The sequence below is a fragment of the Humulus lupulus genome, chromosome 2 (genome assembly GCF_963169125.1).
Source record: "Humulus lupulus chromosome 2, drHumLupu1.1, whole genome shotgun sequence".
NCBI classification, from domain to species: Eukaryota; Viridiplantae; Streptophyta; class Magnoliopsida; order Rosales; family Cannabaceae; genus Humulus; species Humulus lupulus.
The window spans coordinates 87557722-87576102 of NC_084794.1; the positions used below are offsets into that span (position 1 = coordinate 87557722).

The 18381-nt window shown below is 38.3% G+C and overlaps 1 long non-coding RNA gene across 1 annotated transcript; it reads left to right on the forward strand.

Annotated features, from left to right (window-relative positions):
- The first annotated feature begins 13622 nt into the window (after positions 1-13622).
- Positions 13623-15642, forward strand: LOC133816166 (uncharacterized). Its single transcript, XR_009885047.1, has 3 exons — positions 13623-13689; positions 14321-15273; positions 15569-15642. It is a non-coding gene; the product is annotated as an uncharacterized LOC133816166 (long non-coding RNA).
- The last annotated feature ends 2739 nt before the right edge of the window (positions 15643-18381 follow it).

Sequence of the window (18381 nt, forward strand, 5' to 3'; positions counted from 1 at the left end):
ACCGCGCGGGCCTCACGTGAAGTCCCCAGGACGTCCGATCGGACGTAGCACGCCCGAGGAGAAGATACGCACCCAAGGTCCGAGTGTCCGCCTGGTATGCCTTGTGCCTCCAAAAGCTCCTAGCCAGCAGCAACACTTTGTGTCAGATCGGGCATGGGTGTCTAGGGAGGTTCGAAATTGGCTGTCAAAGGGTTGGGCACTTAAAAGCAAAGGAAGGAACGTGTGGTCCGATTGGACCACACACTTGTCTGAAAATTTTCAAGGCCCGATCAGAAGTAATTATCTCACCTCGTTCAGAAGGGATGCATGCCTCAAGCTTAAGCCTTAGTTCATCATCTCCGATCGAACGTGGGCTCACGAGGAGGACAAAGTGTGGTCCGATCGGACCACACGTATGCCCAGAATTTCAGGGCAAAAACCATATAAAAAATAGTCCCTAATTACATACTTTGCCTACCCCACATCCAAATCAAATGGGCAAAGCCCTAAAAATTCCTAGTTTAAACACATTCCATCATTCACTCATACAAAAAACAAGATCAAAGCATAAAAATGAAAGGTTTTCCTTCATGTTCTTAGAAACCCATTACACTATGAAAACCCTCAAAACCCATATTCATGTTCATGTCAAAATAGCCAAATTGTCTTGAAATTCCTATGAAATTAGAGGTAAATTCAGGTTACCCATGCCACAAACCTCATCAAAACAACAAGCAAACACATTGTACAAAACATTCACAAGAACTTAAAGAACATTCAAAGCAAAGGGGTTCGGCCATGGCATTTTTATTTTTTAGAGAATTTCTGAAAAAAAAAATATATATAGCAAACTAAGAAGCATGGAAAAGAAGACTTACCCAAGGTTGGAAAACTTTGGGTTCGCTTGAAGGTTGCTTGAAGATGAAGAGCTCCCCCTTGAAGCTTGTGAAATCGGCAAGAAGAAGAGGCCCTTGGGGATTTCGGCCAAGAGAGAAGATGAGAAGTTTTTGAGAGTGATTTTTGTATGGGTGAAGAAAAGAGTGTAAAGTGGGGATATTTAAAGGGAAAAAAGTGGGTATTTTATTTACTTTTGAACCTTTGGTATTCTGGGACTATTTTTCTCTCCACGATCATGGGTGGATTTTTGCAGTGATCGTGGGTCTGCTGCATGAAGATGAACAGTTATTATTTTTTATAATGACGTCAGCTGGAGAAAAAGTTTATTACGTGAATGAATCATATAATAAACTTGGGGGGCAAATGTTATCCCAAAAGTTTGAAAAGAATGACGTGGCAGTAAAATTGGCACATGGCATGAGTTAGTGGGGTGATCTGGCTTAGTAATGGCCCAATACATCAGTTAAGGAATTGGACAGATAGTCAAGCCAAATACCCCCGACCGAAGAGAATATTTGGACTGGGGGTTGCTTGGCTCAGACCCTAGTTTGAAGACCCTAATAATTGATTTGGAGCCAAGTCCAAGAAGTTGAAGGGGAGGTTTGGATTTTGGTTCAAAGGATAAAAGCAATAGGTCCGATCGGACCTAAGCTTAAGAGACCTCTTGTTAAGTTTGGCTCGAATGTGTTCAAAGAGAATGACCAAGGCTCAAGTTTTACTCAAGGGGAAAGCCACATAATGGCCGATCGGGTATGTTGTGGAAGAGGTATACTTGGGCTTGAACGAAGTGAGGAGGAAAGTATACCTCGGACCACCTTGGTCCGAGGAGAAGATTTTGAGGACCGATCAGACTGTGGTTGAAAAGGAGAGGCTCAGACCATTTTAGTCCGAGGAGAAGGGCACTATGTCCGATCGGACATACCCATAGGAGAGGTACCTTGGACCATTTTGGTTCAAGGAGATGATATGTAAAAGGTGGCTCGGACCACCGTGGTCCTAGGAGAAGAGTCCAAGGTCCGATCGAACCTTGGTTGAACGAAGAAGGCTCGGACCATTTTGGTCCGAGGAGAAGAGAGTTGTGTCCGATCGGACATGATGCCTATGGGGTGCCTTGGACCATTTTGGTCTGAGGAGATGGCAAGAAGAGATGGCTCGGACCACCTTGGTCCGAGGAGGAGAGTGCAAGGTCCGATCGGACCTTGAGTGAAGGAGCCAAAGAGGGTGGTTTGAACCACCTTAAGCCAAAGAAGAAAACTATTGTGTCCGATCGGACACAATGAAGGGGTATACCTCGAATTTGCCCGAAGTAAGAAGCAAAGTAAGTATCCTCGGACCACCTTGGTCCGAGGAGAGCCAAATGTACATGACTTTTGGTCCGAGGAGAGCCATGCACATACCACCTTTGACCCACGAAAAGTTTGAAAAGTAATCAACATGCATGAGAGACTACGTCAAACTGCCCGAAACTACTTCAGTGAGAATTGGTCTAAGCATCCGGGAATCTCTCACTCCTCACTCGAATTTAGGGATCAGTTGTATTTTAAACATTTATTTTGTAATATAAATATTAGGTAAATAGTGAAATATCCCTATCAAAAGGGGATATCAGTTGAGAATCCCAGGTCTATAAATAGAGAGTTGGGAGGATCGTAAAAGGACTTTTGGCAAAAATTAAGAGTTAACCTGTGTTCTAGAGAGAGAAAGTGTTTTTTCCCTGAGAGAACCCTTTTTTGTATTCTGGAATATTTTGCACTGAAGAAACTCAGTTGACACTGTTCATCTGATCTTGAGTGTGAATACAGTAATAAAATCTCTAAGTGGATTAGGCTATTAACGATCATCGGGGCTGAACCACTATAAAATCTCGTGTTATTTACTTTCATTGATAAAAAACTGTCTGTTGTCGTTTATAATTCTCTTGAAGGCTTGTCGTAGTTGACGTTCTTACGTCGTTGGCTAAATTCACAGTCAACAGGGTCATTTGACCATAAACGTACAGCTAAATGTAATTAACGGTCTAGGGTTAAAAATTTCGGTTAAAAGGGATAGATATTTCATTAAAACGTTAAGCTGTAAATGAGATTCCATAATAGACGTTTACAAAGTTGTTTGCATTTCCAAAATAGTATTTACAATTCAAAAGTTACAACTCACCAACCTAAGCGGCAAAAAATAGGGTTTAACCCTAGTTCCTTTGAGAAACCTTGGTCGTGGTGTTGAAGCGGCCGCATATGTACACGTCACCACCTAAGCTCTCCAACTCATGGCTGGTCTAACTTTCCTTTCCCCTTACCTACATCACATAGCACACACGAGCCAAGACCAACCAAGAAAACTTAAACATGTTCAGAAGTAGTTAATATCACGTTACCAAATCATATTAAGCATGTCTAGCAGTAATAACCCTACTCATGTAAGCATACCATTCAAATAAATGACTACAACGTCATATGGGGCCAGATGCCCTAATTAAATGATTAATTTAATCATATCGGGGCCCATTGCCTAAGTTACATGATTAATAAATTACACTGGGGGCCCAGTCCTAGGATATGGGACTAATATGTCAGACCAGAGCCCATTGCTCTATTCTCTTAATAACAAACCTTGGAGCTGGTCCAGTGTACCTGAAGCTTTAGTTTTCCATGACCATTGGGTCAGACAAGTGTATGATGCGCTCCTTATTAGATCTAACCATATCGACTAGCGCTCAGCATGCAATTACTGCCCTTGACTTATACGTCAATGCTTTTCGACCAGCGCTCAACGCTATTGGCATCCTTGATCCATAAGTCAATGCTTTTCTCAATCAGATAATGCAAGCATGCATTCATTATATAAAAAATATCCAGATACAAAGCATTCAACATTCGGGCCAAGCCCTAATCATGTACATCACGTAATGGGTGTAATTTTCTACCTCAGGTCCAAGTGTAAAGTAAAATAAGAACGACTGTAACGCCCTAGTTACTCCAAGACTGTTACTGTGATCTTTGAACCGTGCTTAACTCGCTAATTGAGTTCTTTGGTTATAAACGTGCATCTAGGTGTCATTAATAAGTTAAGGTGAAAAACCAATAAAAAAGAAAGTATATATTTTTATTTATAACATAAAACTGTTCATGGTCCCATAAAAACATTTACAAGTTATTTACAATCCAAAAGGGTCATTACCGTATAAAATTGCAACCTGCCGACCTAAGCGGCAAAAATAGGGTAAACCCCCTAGTCCCTCTGAGAAACTCCTTAGCCGTGGTGGTCAAGCGGCTGCATATGTACACATCACCACCTAAGCTCTCCACTCAAGGCTGGGTGAAATTTTCTTTCCCTTTACCTGCACCACATAGCACCCATGAGCCAAAGCCCAACAAGAAAACTCAATACTACAAGAATATAATATCAAACGATGATCATAATAATCATCTAGGACTTTTAGCCCTAAATAAAGGAGTGACAGTTGTAAAAGTCACTAAGGTGGGTTCCGTACCCTTTACAAATAAGGGATCAAGTCACTAGCTTAAACATGATAAGTGACTGATAAGCAAGTCGCCAATGTAAACCAACCGAGTGACCATAGAGTCACTAATCTGGGTTCCGTACCCTTAGCCATGTGATGATACGATCACCTGGGCCTTTGGCCCTGACTCTGAGTAACTAGTCATAGAACTAGGCAAGTGCTTTTAGTTTTCATTGAACTTGGGGTCAGTCCGACATTAATGCTCATAATGAGTCATTCAATGCATATGTTGATTAGATCTAATCTTTTATCGGCTCTGCGTTCATGACGCTTATGCCGTTCCTGACTCTTAGGTCAGTAACATATGACCAGTGCTCAGTACCGTTGTCGAACTTGACTAGTAAGTCACAGCTTCACAGACAGTTTGACACCATTGCAGATTCTGACTGGTATGTTAGTGCCATTCACAAATAAGCAAGATTTACTAAGCATTTACTATGCAATCAATGTCCACATTTAAACATTCAACATGCCTCAATAATAACCATGCATGTCATATACGGGGTGCAGTTTTCTTACCTCTGGTTCGAGCGAGAATTAGTAAAAGAATGACCCTTGAGAACGATCAACCTTTTAGTTCCTTGATGGTCACCTGGTCATAACCAATTATGGGATTCCATCAATAAAATGAATCACAAAAGGTTCCTGGACAAAAATCTAGCCTCCGAGACATTGAATTCTACTAAACCGGGTAGTACGATCGATCTCGAGGCCTAAGGTTTGAATCCCCAAGCAAAAAAAAAATGATTTGGGCCAAAATGCCACTAAGGGATGCAGCCCTCCCTCACCATGCTGTGGCCCGCCTCCTCAACCAGAAGTGGCTCCCCCTTCATTTTCCCCAACACGTGCCGCGGCCCAGCAGCTTTCCCCTTCCCCTTCAAAAAGCTTGGTCCGCGGTGCTATAAAACAAGGCCGCGACCCCACTTGAAACTCAGCCAAAAACCCTTGTTTTTCCCATTCGAACTCATTTCAAAACATCATAAAATCTCTCCCAATATCACAAAGCAAAGCCACCAACTATTACTACAACTTATCTACCATATAAGCATCAAAACCTAAGCCTTACACCAATCAAAACTTCATCAAATTCTCCATTTTAATGATCAAAACTCCAAACCTTAAAACCAGCACAAAAACAGAGCAAGGCACTATAAAATGGAACTAGAACCTTACCTTAAGCTTGAATTGAAACCTCTTTAATGGTTGAACACTAGCCTAAGACCTCAACCTTCAAACTCCAAGTTTGAATCCCCAAACTTGCTTCAAAATTCAAAGGAAGGAGAAGAAAAAAGATGATGATCGTGAGGAAGGAAACAAGACTCTATTTTTGGGTTCTATTTCTATAGTCTTCCACCTTTATATAGCCTAGGTCAAAAGACTAAAATACCATCCATGCTTAAATCCTCTCTTAACAACCCCCAAGGGCAAAACCGTCCTTTTCTACCTATCTCGTTAATCATAATTAACATTCTCCAATTCCTGATATTCTCAAATACCAATAAAATTATATCCCATTACCCCTTTAATTCTCGGTAATGCTCTAATCATCAAACCACCCCCGAGACTCACCCCGATCCCTGAGCTTAAACCTGTTATGACCAAACCGATAATTTGAATTCAAAGATCGTCTCACGCCGAATAGCTCAAAAAAATCCACATTATAATTTGGTCTCAACAACAGTTCACATACATGCATACAAATATACAATTATGCCCTCAACGGACCAAATTACCAAAATACCCCTTAGATGAAATGTGGACCCACATGCATGCATTTAACATCATATTATAATATAATTCACATAAACATGCACGTAATAGTTTAATGACATAATAAATCAGTTATGGCCCTCCCGACCTTCTAATCTGACCCTTAAACCTCATTAGTGATTTTGGGGTATTACAACGACACTCGAGCACGATCCTGATCCCGAGCCCCTAGCGATAACCTAGTCATAACCAAGTATAAAATCCCGTCAATAATGAGCAAACACAGGCTTCCAGACCAAGTCCTAGCCTCTGGGACATCGAATCCTACAAAATTGGGTCATAGGATCGATCTCGAGCCCTTAAATTTGAGTTCTCACACTCAAAACCTTCATTGGACAAAAACACCTATTTGCGCCACGACACCCCACCATTATAGCCACCCACCAGAGGATTTTGGGCCTGGGCTCTCTGTTCAGGATCAAGATATTGCTCGAGGGTCATTCTTATTTTACTTTACACTCGTACCTGAGTTAAGAAAACTGCACCCATTACGTGATGTACATGATTAGGGCTTGGCCCGAATGTTGAATATAAACTTGATTAGGGCTTAAGCCCTTATTAAGGTGCATGATTATGATTATGCATGTGATTATTTGATTAAGCATGCTGAATGCACTGTATCTGGATATTTGTTCTATAATGAATGTCTGTTTGTATTATTTGATTGAGAAAAGCATTGAATTAAGAGTCAAGGACGACAATAGCACTGAGCGCTGGTCAAAAAGCATTGACTTATGAGTCAAGAACGGAAATAGCACTGAGCACTGGACAAAAAGCATTGACTTATAAGTCAAGGGCAGCAATAGCATGCTGAGCGCTGGTCAATATGGTTAGATATAACCAGGAGCGCATCATACGCTTGTTCGACCCAATGGTTGTGGAAAGCTAAAGTTCCAGGTACGTTGGGCCAGCTCCAAGGCTGGTTATTGAGAACATAGGGCAATGGGCTCTGGGGGTGACTTATTAGTCCCATATCCTAGGGCTGGGACCCCAGTGTAATTTATTAATCATGTAACTTAGGCAACATACCCCAATATGATTAAGTTAATCATTTAATTAGGGCATCTGTCCCCATATGATACTGTAGTCATTTATTTGAACGATATGCATGCATGAGTAGGGTTATTACTGCCAGGCAAACTTAATATGATTTGGTAACGTGATATTAACTACTTATGAGAATGTTTAAGTTTTCTTGGTTGGCCTTGGCTCACGGGTGCTATGTGGTGTAGGTAAGGGGAAATGAAAGCTGGATCGGTCATGAGTTGGAGAGCTTAAGTGGCGACGTGTACATATGCGGCCGCTTGACCACCACGACCAAGGTTTCTCAGAGGAACTAGAGTTAAACCCTATTTTTTTGCCTCTTAGGTTGGTAGGTTGTAACTTTTGAATTGTAAATACCCTTTTGGAACTATAAAAAACTTTGTAAATGTTTATTATGGGATCTTATTTACAGCTTAACGTTTTCATGAAATATTTATCCCTTTTGACCGAAATTTTTAACCCTGAACTGTTAATTACATTTAGTTGCACGCTTATGGCAAAATGACTCGTTTAGCGAGTTGATCACTATTTAAAATACACATTTGAAGACAGGCTGGGCATGTAGACTTGCCACTAAAGACAAGCTCGACTCAGGGTTTGGGTAACTATTTATGTGGTTATGTGTTTAACTACTTAAATAGGATATAAATGCCTTATCTGCCTACCTTATTAGGTAGCAGGAGATATTTTGATAGGGTTTGGCCCTTGACTGCTGCATGATATAAAAGGATGTGCTTATTAGCACTGACATTGCTTGTGAATGCAAAGGAAATGCTTATTAGCATTGTTATATGGACATATAGGTCAGGACATGCTCATTAGCGCCGTCATAGATACATATATGCCAAAAAAATGTTTATTAGCATTGGTATTGATTATGAATATTAGAATGTGCTTATTAGCTCCATACTTGGATGTGAATATGAATCGATCTGCTTATTAGCATGACTGTTGAATGTGAATGATTATATGCTTGGTCTTGGATCGTGAGGCAGTAAGAGGTTTAGTTATCACTACCTAACTGGACGAATTGATTATTGTAGCAAGGTATAAGCTTGGAAGTATGCTTCCAAGGAAGATAGAGTCATCAGCTTGCCAGCAAGATCAGGGCCAAAATGATAGACAGGGTCAGAATGACAATCAGGGTCAGACCCTTCCGCCAGCTCCTAAGAACTAGCAGCAAGTGCTTGCTGATTTGCAAGCCAAGTTATTGAGGAAAGGAGAAGAAATCTGCCTCTTGAGACAACAACATGTTCCTGTAGGGAACATTTTTCCAGAGGCACCACCTGTGATGGTGCCAACAGTTTAGCAGCCGCCAGAGGATGGGAAAAAATTGGAACATCTTTATGAAAGGTTTAGGAAACAACACCCTCCAGTTTTTTAGGGCAATGCATATCCGGCTAAGGGCGAACAGTGGATGAGCATGGTTAAAACTATCTTGGATTTTATAAGGGTAGTTGGTAGTGAGAGAGTGGCCTATGCCGCATATATGTTTCAGGAGGATGCCCAAATTTTCTGGGAGGTGATATCCCAGACAAGAAACATTAATACCTTGGATTGGGAAGAGTTTAGAACTTTGTTTAATGGATAGTATTACAATGATGCCATTAGGGCCACAAAAGCTGAAGAGTTGAGTAGGTTACTTCAGAGCAACACGTTAGTGACCGATTATTCCTTGAAGTTTGACAGATAAGCAAAGTTTGCAGGGGAACTAGTGCCCACTGATGTGACCAAAAGGGAGAGGTTTCTCCAGGGGCTACAACCTATGATAGACCGGGATGTTCATATAACAACTATGCAAAGAGTGACTACCTATGCACATGTTGTTGAGAAGGCGCTCACAGTTGAGAGCGCAAAGAACATAATCTAGCGCGAGAATGCTTATAGGAGAGACACTAGGAGGGTGGGACCTAAATTTATGAGTTCATGTAGGGGTGGAGGACCCAATGATCAGAAAAGGAAGGCTCTTGATGCCTTTCCAGCTCCAGGCCATGATAGGAGACCACGTCATATCCAGATAGGCTGCCAGGGCGACAATGAGGGTTGGAGGACTTTTCCAGAGTGCGCCAGATGTAAGAGGCGCCATATAGGGAGTGTCGAGCAAAGGCCTGCTTTTTATCGAGATAATGGGACACTTATAGAAAGATTTCCCGAAGGCAAGAAAGGAGGAACCAAGAAAGGGGGACAGCTCGACCCTAGGTTGAGTGTTCGCACTAACACAGGCAGAAGGTGATGCTTGTCCCTTAGTAGTCACATGTCAACTTTTTAGTGTTGGAACCCCTTATACTGTTTTGATTGATTCTTGTGCTACACATTCTTTTTTTTCCTAGTAGAATTATTGATAGATTGTGTAGACCATGTGATGATTATGTTGTGGGGTTCAGGACCATATTGCCCACTGGGGAGTTAGTAGTATCCAGGAGATGGGCTTGATCATTGCCAGTGAAAGTAGAGTGCGGAGAGTTGTCTATTGATTCGATAAAGGTTGTTATGACCAACTTTGACATGATTCTGGGTATGGACTAGTTAGTGAAGTATGAGGCAACCATAGACTATAGAAGGAAGATAGTAACCTTTGAGCCTGAGGGTGATGACCCTTTGGTATTTTTTGGCACTGTGCATGGACCTCGTGTACCTATGATATATGTATTGAGGGCTAGAGATCTATTGTAAAGTTTTTGCATAGGATTCCTAGCCAGTGTGGTAGATACCACTCAGGTCATGCTAGTGGGACCAGAGGAGACTAGACTAGTTTATGAGTTTCTACTGCCTAACCTACTAGATATGGGCATTGTGATTTTTTAATCATGTCCTTTTGGTTGACTAATGCCCCTACTACTTTTATGGATCTGATGAACATGGCATTCAAAGATTACCTAGATCGGTTTGTGATCATCTTTCTTGATGATGTTCTGGTTTTTTCTCAGTCAGAGTTAGAACTTGAGCAACATCTCAGGTTGGTTCTATAGAGGCTGAGGGAACATAGACTGTTTGCAAAGTTCAAGAAGTGTGAGTTCTGGTTACCACAGGTGAGTTTCCTTGGTCACATTGTTAGTAGGGATGGGATTAAGGTGGACCCAGCCAAGAATGAGGTAGTCAAAGACTAGACAAGGCCAAGGAATGCCTCTGAGATCAGGAGTTTCCTTGGATTGACAGGTTATTACAATCATTTTGTGGAAGGGTTCTCAAGGATTGCTACCTCATTGACAGAACTGACACACAAGAATCAAGAGTTTGCATGGTCAGATAAGTGTGAGAACAAATTCTAGGAACTAAATCAACAATTGATTACAACTCTAGTTCTGAGTCTTCCAACAGATCAAGAGAAGTTTGTGGTGTACTGTGATGGCTCACAACAGGGTTTGGGTTTTGTTCTTATGCAGCTGGGGAAGGTGATTTCCTATGCATCATGTTAGCTAAAAGAGTATGAACAAAGATACCCCACTCATGATCTGGAGTTAGCAATAGTGATATTTGCGTTAAAGGTATAGAGGCATTACCTTTATGGGGAAAAGTGTGAGATATACACTGACCACAAGAGCTTGAAATACTTCTTTACCCAAAAATACTTGAACATGAGACACATACGTTGGGTGGAGTTGGTGAAGGGTTATGACTGTGAAATCCTGTATCACCCCGGAAAGGCCAACGTGGTAGAAGATGCCTTAAGCTGGAAGGGTCCGGGACAGTTATACAGTGCGAGACAGATATCCAGGGAGTTGCCAAAGGATATGACCAGAGCTGGAATAGAGTTGCTGGTGGGGCAGTTGGCCAATATCATGCTACAATCTACACTGTTGGAGAGGATAAATGAGAGTCAGTCGGGAGATCCACAATTGACAAAGATCAGAGGGGGTGTCCTAGCAGGAGTGGCTAGGGACTATACTGTTAGGATTAATGCCCTAAATGCATGTAAAGACATTTGATTAGTTTTAAATAAAAGTACAATTTTATTATATTTGAATGTTATAATTATTGTTTAAATTAATTATATAATAATATCAAGAAAATTCCCTATTCATTCATGAGAATATGATCTTGTATTAGTACAAGAGAATTAAGATCATATATAATGAATAAAATAGTCAGTAACATATTAAATTAAGGAATCTTTAATGAATGGTTACTAGTACGGTTTGGTAAGCATACGAGATGCAAGTAATCTAGACTCAGATTACTGATGTGGATAGACATCTTAGTAAAGGAGCTGTATATAATAGAGATTATATATGATAGGACCGATGAGAATTAATTATCTTTATATACTTAGTGTTTGACATAAAGATTTAATTCTTGTCATAGTAGATGATCATTTGTAGATCAGTTTAAATCCTGAGTATTCATGAACTCCTGTTTATGTTTGTTGGATCTTTTGATTCATTCGTTAAGGTCTCTTAGAATAATAAGGCTAATGACTTTTGTTTTGGAGATTCAATATCATGGATGGCTGGGAACATAAATTACAATATTGGAATTCATGCTTTCCTAAAAGATCGAATATTGGTTCCCTTAAGGGTTGATTATGGAACTGAATAGTTATTGAGCTCAAATCTATAATTAATTCACTACAACAATTATGCCCATATATTACATTAAAATATAGCATATTTTAACAAGTGCTATTGTCGCATGGTAATAGAAAAAGACACGGAAAATGGGTGGTAAATGAAATACACAGGCGCCAAATGAAACACAAAATCAATAATCCCTAATTACTCTACACGCCTCCTCTGTTTCTCTCTCACACTCAGTAACTCTCTCTCTCTCTCTCACTCGTTCAATCTTTCTTTCTTTCTCTCTGTTTGTTGCAGGTGTGTAACAAGGTGATGGGGCCTGCGGCTTCGGTTGTGTGACAGGGAGGCTCGACTCTTGGATCTACGGCGTGGCTGGCTCGTGGGTGTGACGGTGCTTGCGGCGGTGGGTCTACGGCATGGCGTGGCTCGACTCGTGGGTTCACCACGGAGATTGACTTGCAGAGCAATGGTCTAGCAGGTTGTACATGGAGGAGCTCCAGCTGCTTACGCCCAAGAAATGGAGAGGCTAACCGCTAAAGAATCCCTTCTTCTTGCTGTGAGTCTCAAGTTTTAAGAATTTGTGTATTGTAGTTGAAATGTGCTTTCCTTTTTGACATATATGAACTTGTTGCAGGAACATCTAAAGGAGATGAAATTGTTTAGTGATTTTCCTCTTCTTGTGGATTTGCAATCTCTTTTATTTTAGCATTAGTATGTTATTATTGGCCACTTGACCCACACATCCTGTTTATGTGTTTTGGATATATGAATATTTATTTCTCTCAAAAAGGAAAGTCTATTGGTGTATGTTTCAAGATAGAACTTTTTAATTTTTGTTATTATTATTATTTTGCGTAGTATTTTGATCTGTTAATCTTCACTGATTTAGACTCTTTAGATATATCTATATACCGTAATTTTTTTTTATATATATTTTATAGCAGACAGTAGATATTGATTATCTAATGACATGCAGGTTATATGCCTTCGGATCTGTACAATTTAAACTCATCATATGGTTCTGAGGAGGAACTTAAACATTGCGTTGAAGAAATGCATTCTCAAGACCTTTTGGTATGTTTGTGATTTTTTTTATTTGAAGTTGAGTTTTGGATGTTAAATTTGGTTTTAAAACCTGGTGCTATGTCTATATTTCTATGAATATAGGCCTTGGGAGATGTTGTGCTGAATCATCGGTGTGCACATAAACAAGTTAGACATTGTTATACAAATTCTTCTTTCTTTTCAAATTATTCTAAGTGCGAATATATTTATCATTTCTAAGAACCTATGAGAATGGTGGCTTGTCATATGTGGTAAACTAATATAAAAAATTTATTTTTATCATATCTATTGTTACGATCAAGTGATAATATAGTTACTTAATCAGAAGTATTTTAGGTTCCATTTAAGAATGTTTTTGAGGCCTCTATTACAGAATATATATATGTATTGCTGTTTTCAGAGCCCAAATGGTGTTTGGAACATTCTTGGTGGCAAGCTTTCTTGGGGTCCTGAGGCAATTGTTTGCGATGATCCAAATTTTCAGGGTCGTGGAAACCCTTCTAGTGGTACATTTTCATTCAATTGTTTATTGATGTAGTAATTATAAGTGCTTGACATAGAATGCCTTGCAGTAGCATGCATGTGGATATTTACATGCATACATATGCATGTGTATATGTCTAAATGTTAATGTTCGATAGATGAAAACGTCAATATGTCATTATTAATTTTAATAATTAAGCTGGAAATGATTAACATGTTATAATAGTTTTGATGATTAAGCTGGAAAATGAGAGAGCATTCTATCTTACTTAGTTGCTCTTAATTTTTGCATAGGTGATATATTCCATGCTGCACCAAACATCGATCATTCCCAGGAGTTTGTAAGAAAAGATTAAAAGAGTGGTTAAATTGGCTTCGAAATTACATTGGTTATGATGGGTGGCGCCTCGACTTTGTGAGGTAATGTATTTCTTAACTTTTTCAGCTTTACATGTGTTTCAAACACTTCCTGCTGATTTATGTGCTAGGATTGCTTATTCATAGATCACAATGATAAAGCTGGATGGAAAGCAATGTATATGAGATTAGATCCTCATCACCATTCATTTAAAAATAAAAATAAAAATTCTGTTTGTATTGTTGAGAGCACTGTGTGCTTGTGCATTTACAGGTCATCAGTGACTTTTACAATAAATGAACATCATTCTTTCCATCTTTGAGATCTATCCCATTTTTGTCTTTTTGAGTCAAAGATGCTGATATTGATATGAATGAAGCATAACTTTATAAAGGCATGTCTTTAGACGCCTCTGCTAAGGACATTAATATTCTATATGCTCCAGTCAATTTCATTTGTTTAGTACTGTACTCAACTTTTCTGACTGAACATGCCATCTAAATGTAACATGTGTCACCTTGACATTTAAAGGAGACTAATTTAAGAGGTATCACAGTGACTTTTGTCAACTGCAGATTACACTAATTGGAATGATAGGATGTTTGGGAAAGTTTTGAATGGTTCTATAAATTCAGAATTATATTTCTATTCATATATTTTAGTAGAAGTTTTTGTCTTATATGTTGTTCACAGGGGCTTCTCAGGTTCTTATGTAAAAGAATATATTGAAGCTTCAAATCCTGCATTTGCTATTGGAGAATATTGGGATAGTTTAGGTTATGAGCATGGCGACTTGTGTTACAACCAAGGTAAGAACTTAAGGCCCGAAAGAAACTCTTCACTTAAGGATTTTAGCTGTTATGTTTGCTCAATGTTGAGAGATCTGTGTGCATTCACATACAGTTTATTTACCTGCTACCTCACTGTTTTCAGGGTGGCATTTTTTTTTTTTTAATTTTTTTTTCAAGTTCCTACAAACTTGTTGAATTGATCTTCCAGATTGGGGCATAGAATACAAGATTTCTAAAATACCATGTTTGATTATTCATCTGGGGTCTAGATGTCTGGAGACTATTTTGGCTACCCAAGATGGGTTAAGATTTTGATCTTGCTCTACCAATACGTACGTGGACCTAGAATTATTTTACAAAACAATGAGTTAGAAATTGAAGCAAGGGAACCTGAATCATGTCATTTATGTCATGCACTATTTGTTAGGCAGCTAGAAAAGATCAGTTTACTTTATATAAGATACACTCTTTTATTTATTTATTTACTTTTGTGCGTGTGGGGATGGAACACTCAAATTATAGATGATCATAGGCAAAGGATAGTCAATTGGATCAATGCCACAGGGGGTACTTCATCAGCATTTGATGTCACAACAAAGGTGATGTTTCTGCTTTCTCAAGTTTCTCATAATATCTATTTTAATTTCCCAGATATTTCATTTCTTATTTTACTTATTTTCAATGAAAGATGTAAACTCTTGAGGTATTGCCCTTGTGCAGGGAATCCTCTACTCTGCTCTGCATAATCAATACTGGAGATTGATATATCCTCAAGGCAAACCAACTGGAGTTATGGGATGGTGGCCTTCGCGTGCTGTCACATTTCTAGAGAACCATGATACAGGATCAACACAGGTCTCTCTCTTACATGCATTTAATTATTCAGAAAAAGGCATAAACATGCACATTGGTAATACGATCTGTAGTATGAATAGCCAAATTTGCAAGATTCGCTAGAGCGATTGTCTACTACTTATATGCTGCTCTATATGCTTTTTCCTACTGGCACTTCTTGATGTTGGTTAAGAAGCCAAACTTTTATCCTTGATAAGCAAATACTATACAAATTTTAGTTATAACTTATTTATATAGTGATATCTATATCTAATGAGCTTGAATTGAGGGAAATTGACTTTCTATTTTCTTCCAGGGTCACTGGCCATTTCCACGAGATAAGCTTGCACAGGGATATGCCTATATTCTGACCCATCCTGGAACAGTAAGTTCTTTTCCACTCAATTGCTTGAGTGTAGCCTTCATTCCATTAAAGTTTCCATAAAACTTCACCTGGTGGATATAGAGTACATAATCTTTTCTTGAGCCAACTTAAACTCCTTGTTCCCTTTTTGCAGCCTTAAGATGAACTAGTATGAGAAATAACTTAAACCCTGAATTTCTTTGCTAAATTTTTCCTTAGTATATGTAAGATTTCTATGAATTTTAGAAGCTGCAATCCATCACGTAATAGTTTGTTTACACCTCATGGTTATTTTCAATAGCATTATTCTAGTAATTTAGTTGTTTTCCATATGGTTATATTCCAGTGGCATTGTATTAGCTATTATAAATTCATTGTTACTTTTTATATTTATTTTTTCATCTTGAATTCTTTGCTTCGCATAGAATTGGAACCATATGTTTGGAAATTTAGAGTACTGTGGCCACTTGCTGTTCTATGAACACTGTTAACTCCATATATGCTAGCTAATTAAGAAGTGAAGTTTTCTCTTATCTCTGGTTTTGTTGCTTTTTGAGTGTAATATATTATTTTTATGCAGTACTCTATTCAATTTCCATGTACGTAACAATTTCCATGAACAAAGTGTAGTCACAGTTTTCTTTTCCTTTTACTGAGAAAAAAAAATCAATAAAAGCCAAGTATTATATATGGTAATATGCATTTGGGTGCATGTTATATGGTAATATGCATCTAGCTATACATGATATGTTTCTTGAATTTTGTTTGTCTTCTTCATGCAGCTTCTAATTGATGGTAACTTATTATTTTAATAACATAATTGCTGGTGCCTTTTGTGTGTTTATAATTTGTTTTTGTTTGCATATTGTGTGTTTATTTTCTTGAGTTATTTGATTCCTTCTAGCTTTTCCTTTATTCTGAAGTTGTTTAGAGAGCAATATAAGGGAATTATTTTCTAAGTAGTTGCAAAGAGCAACAATAGAAATAGAAAACAAATTAAGAAAACAGGGCATAAAAAACAACTAGATGATTCTTTTTACTGCAATATGTGGAAACTTTTCGTTTGAGCAGTAGTTTTTATTCCCCTACCCCATACGTTATTCTCATAATATAGGGGATTTAGAGCAGTGATTGGTAATCCACCGCTTCAAAATAAAACCAAAACTTCCCCATTAGTTAGTTACAATACCCCAGCACTTGTACTTTCTCTCTCATTCATCACCACTGTCCTATACATATACATAAGAGCAATGATTGTGCTTAACATCAAAACTAGAAAATAATAAGAGTTAATTATAAATGAATTCAGTATGTCTTTTAGCATTATTACTACTTTTTTTTCTTATTATTATTATATGAGAGTGTTCCCTAGCTTAATATTTGAAACCAGTCCAAACTTCTTCCCCTTTTTTCCACCTGTTATTATATTTGGAACCAGTCAAGATTCCCTTTTGTTAAAAAAAATGATACCCAACTTATATGTTGAGGAAGCTGAGCTAAATTAGACAAATATTTGTTGTTGTACTATTCTAAAGGGATTAGTGTAATATTAGTAATAGTGGATATATGTGGTATTAATGGTCCTATTTTAGTGTAAGAATTTGAAGATTGCACCCATAATATGGCCAATCCAAGTGGGCGCTGACATTTGATGTTAGTCTTGCAATATGGCCAACTTTGTCTGAATGAATTATGCATTTTGATTATAAAAATATAAAAATAATTGCTTAAAAAAGTCAGTTCAAATTTGATCAAATTTGGCCACAGAGCATGGGCTCCCTAATTTTGTGGTGGACTCTTATTGTTCAAATGCTGTCATTTTTTTGTGTAAGAAAGATTATGTTCCTTACTGATTTATTAGATAGTGTGATTCTCCCTTATACCCAGGACTGACTGGGTTTTTGGGTTTCAGATTGTTTAGTAAATGTTCAAAGCTTGTTCTTCCTCTTAAAGAAAAAAATAAATCTGTTATCTTCTTATTCTTCTTCTGAAACTGATATATTAACTATACAGTGGAGCAGTGGAGCAGGACCTTTGTGTTGCTTAGACCCTCCAATCCTTGATCCACACAGTGGAGCAGGCCATGTCGAGAAACTTGGTGGCCTTCCCACCTATGTCATCGGTTCTCCCTACTCTAAGCATGCTGCTGTTCTTATTTCTGATGTATATGGTAATTTTATCATTATTTTGTTCTTATTTAAGCTTTATATTATATTGGGTTCTTACTAATTTGATCACTTGCCCTGGCTTGAAATTATGTGTCACTACTGTTCTTTTGGATAAATTTTTCATTTTGTTTGATAAATTTTTCACTACTCTTATTGTTATCACTGTATCGTGTGATGTACTGGATTAAATTGATGGGATCAGAATGCTTTGTTAATTTACAATATTTGATTAGAAGGAAAATTTTACGTAAAGGACCATTCAAGTTCACTGTTTTTTTCTTACTAGCTCTCCATCTATCTATAATATTTGGGAACCATAAAACTATAACAATTGTTATTTAGGTACTTAGTGGCACAAACCAACCATTTGAGTTACCTCTCATGGATTCGTTAAGACTCGCTATTAAGCACTTGCATGACTTTTTTTTTTCTTTTTTGTTTGAGAAAAATAAGTTGTGATTTGTATTAATGATGTTGTGTGCCCTCTTGAAAACTAATACAAGCTTCTGCCTATTGTAAAGGAAAGTGGCCGAAAAAGTCGCAGCTGCTGGATTCTTTGTGGCCGTTCCTGACTTCTTGAAGGGGGATCCTTTTGTT